Here is a 2,326-nt window from a genome sequence, read left to right as displayed (position 1 = left end):
TGCTCGGCCCTCCCGACCGCTTGCCCTCGCAAAGCGCATGCTCAAAGCCCCGCGCGGGCTGGGGTGGCACCTGGGGCGGCCGCTGGGCGGCAGCAAGCGGGTCCCTTCGATAGCTCAGCTGGTAGAGCGGAGGACTGTAGAGGCGCTGCCCCGCGGGAATCCTTAGGTCGCTGGTTCGATTCCGGCTCGAGGGAGACGCTGAATCTTTTTTTTTATTTTCTTCCCCCCTCCCGGGGGAATTTGACTTTTTTCGGCCCCTCGGTGATGGACGGGGGCGCGGCCGCCGGGTACGCGTGTGCATACACTAGGAGTCAAACCCCACTCCACTGTGCCCAAAAGCACATCCCTTTGCCACTCCCCGGTGTGGGACAGGGCACGGGCTCCATCCAGGGCTACAAGACTGATTTTTTCTTGGTTAAGATTCACTCCTTCCTATATAAATGTCTCTGCTCCTACTTTTTGCAGAAGTTCATGCGAACTCCTTCACTCCTTTTCACTCATTCAGTGGCACTCCTTTTTCCTTGTCCTAAAGGATAGCTCACAAAGTAAAAGCACACCCGGAGTTCCTTCTGGAGAAGGGACCATCTCCTTTCCCCCTCCGTCTCCATCTCCGAGACATTTTTTCTCTCCCACCCACCCAGAAAGTATTGACATGCATGCGTTTCTGTGTAACTGTCTATCACCCATAGGTGAAAAGGAAGGCAGAGAAAAAGAAAAAAAAAGATAAAAATACAACAGAATGCCAGCCAGGAAAAACAAACAAAACAACTAAACTCAAACCCTGGAAAAATGTGGTCACCAATCGCAGGACTTGCTGTATGCTAAACAACCATTCTGCCTCTTGAGCTACGGCCCTGTTACATTAATGTAACTGCTTGGCCCAGCTTCCCACTCTTCTAGGACATGCTCATGTACTTAAATGTACTAAATGCTTTTTACTACAATAACAGCCTATTCAGGGCTTGGATGATAGAGTAGCTTACTAAATACTTCATTTAGGAGCAAAGTATTGGTGACCGGTCACCTGCAAGTGTTTAACTATTTCTGTATCTGGTCTCCAGCAAGGGCCACTAACGAGCTGTGTGCATGTATCCTATTCAATCATTTGTACCACTTAATAACGAAAGATGCCAGAGATCATATAAACCCCATTCATAAGACGTTTCACTCTAATACACTGGGTCACCGGAGTGTGGCGGGCAGGCAAAAACAGACGCATCAGGTGTTGTTAAATGGCCTGACGGGTACAGGAGGGGACACGTGCTCCAACAAAAAGAACTTTTCAGCTCCCATGTTGTAAGAAAAGGTTTGTCTGCATTTCAAGCAGAAGCTGTCTCTTCTCCTGGAGAAAGGGGAAATAGAACAAATCTCAGGGGAGTTAAGAGTGTGAGGATGAAAATTTTCAGACTGCCTGGAGGATTTCAAAGGAGACATGGTGAAAACGTTCCTGCATGATGAGGTGCTGGCTGATGGATGCAGTTTGAGATATGTGGCATGTGCACGGACAAGATGTCCTGCTGACCACATAGGTGGGAAACCCCTGGAAATGAGAGAGCATCTTTCCTGATTTTGTTAGTATCTGAAACTTTATTATTTCTTGACTTAGGTACTCTTGTCAGTGAATTTATTTTGAATATTATAAACACACGCTTCTATTTGTACCTACTCTTCACCTGGCTTGAGTTAAGTGGGATTTCAGGGTCACCAGATCTATCCAGTTATCACCCAGCTAACAGCAGCTCTCTCGACTGACGTCCTGGGCACTTAGACATGATTTTTAGCTCCCCAGGACGTTCCCCTGAGCAGAGCAGCCAAACCTACCTCGTTTCAGCGGCAGGAGCCGGATGAGCAGGCATCCTCTGGGGTCAGCCGAGTCGCAGCATGACAGTGGAAAACCGGAAGATGCTGGGAATAGACTTGGGTGCTGGAGATTCCTGGTGGGGTTCGGAAAGATCCATATAATAAGCAAGATTTTTTTTAAATAAATCTCTTTGGAGATGGAGTTGACCCAGTTGAAAGCTCCAGAGGATGCTGAGCAGGATGTCTGGGTACCAACTTAATTAAATGAATCCCTGAACGAGGAAATCCGCACCTCTGGCTTTCCAACTGTTTCCCCCTCTCCCCCCGAGCTTCCCAATTTTCCCTCTATCCATGCCCGGTTCGGGTGGGAACCTCAGGGGAAGCGAGGGCCGGGAAGGCGAGAGGGGGCGTAAAAGTTAAACCAGCGAGCCAGGCAGGAGTCGAACCTACAATCTTCTGATCCGTAGTCAGACGCGTTATCCATTGCGCCACTGGCCCCTAGCGACGATAGGTGGCAGCGCGGGGT

General features: G+C 49.3%; 2 non-coding genes across 2 annotated transcripts; one reads left to right on the top strand and one right to left on the bottom strand.

The window, feature by feature from the left end:
* Nucleotides 1-103: 103 nt before the first annotated feature.
* Nucleotides 104-194, top strand: TRNAY-GUA. Its single transcript is given in 2 exon segments — nt 104-140; nt 159-194. It is a non-coding gene; the product is annotated as a tRNA-Tyr (tRNA).
* Nucleotides 195-2,225: 2,031 nt separating this feature from the next.
* Nucleotides 2,226-2,298, bottom strand: TRNAR-ACG. The gene has a single exon. It is a non-coding gene; the product is annotated as a tRNA-Arg (tRNA).
* Between the last annotated feature and the right edge of the window lie 28 nt (nt 2,299-2,326).

This window comes from Pygoscelis adeliae, unplaced genomic scaffold (genome assembly GCF_000699105.1).
Source record: "Pygoscelis adeliae isolate BGI_AS28 unplaced genomic scaffold, ASM69910v1 Scaffold101, whole genome shotgun sequence".
Taxonomy (NCBI): Eukaryota; Metazoa; Chordata; class Aves; order Sphenisciformes; family Spheniscidae; genus Pygoscelis; species Pygoscelis adeliae.
Note: the sequence above shows the minus strand (reverse complement) of the source record. Positions and strands in the feature narration are given on the sequence as shown.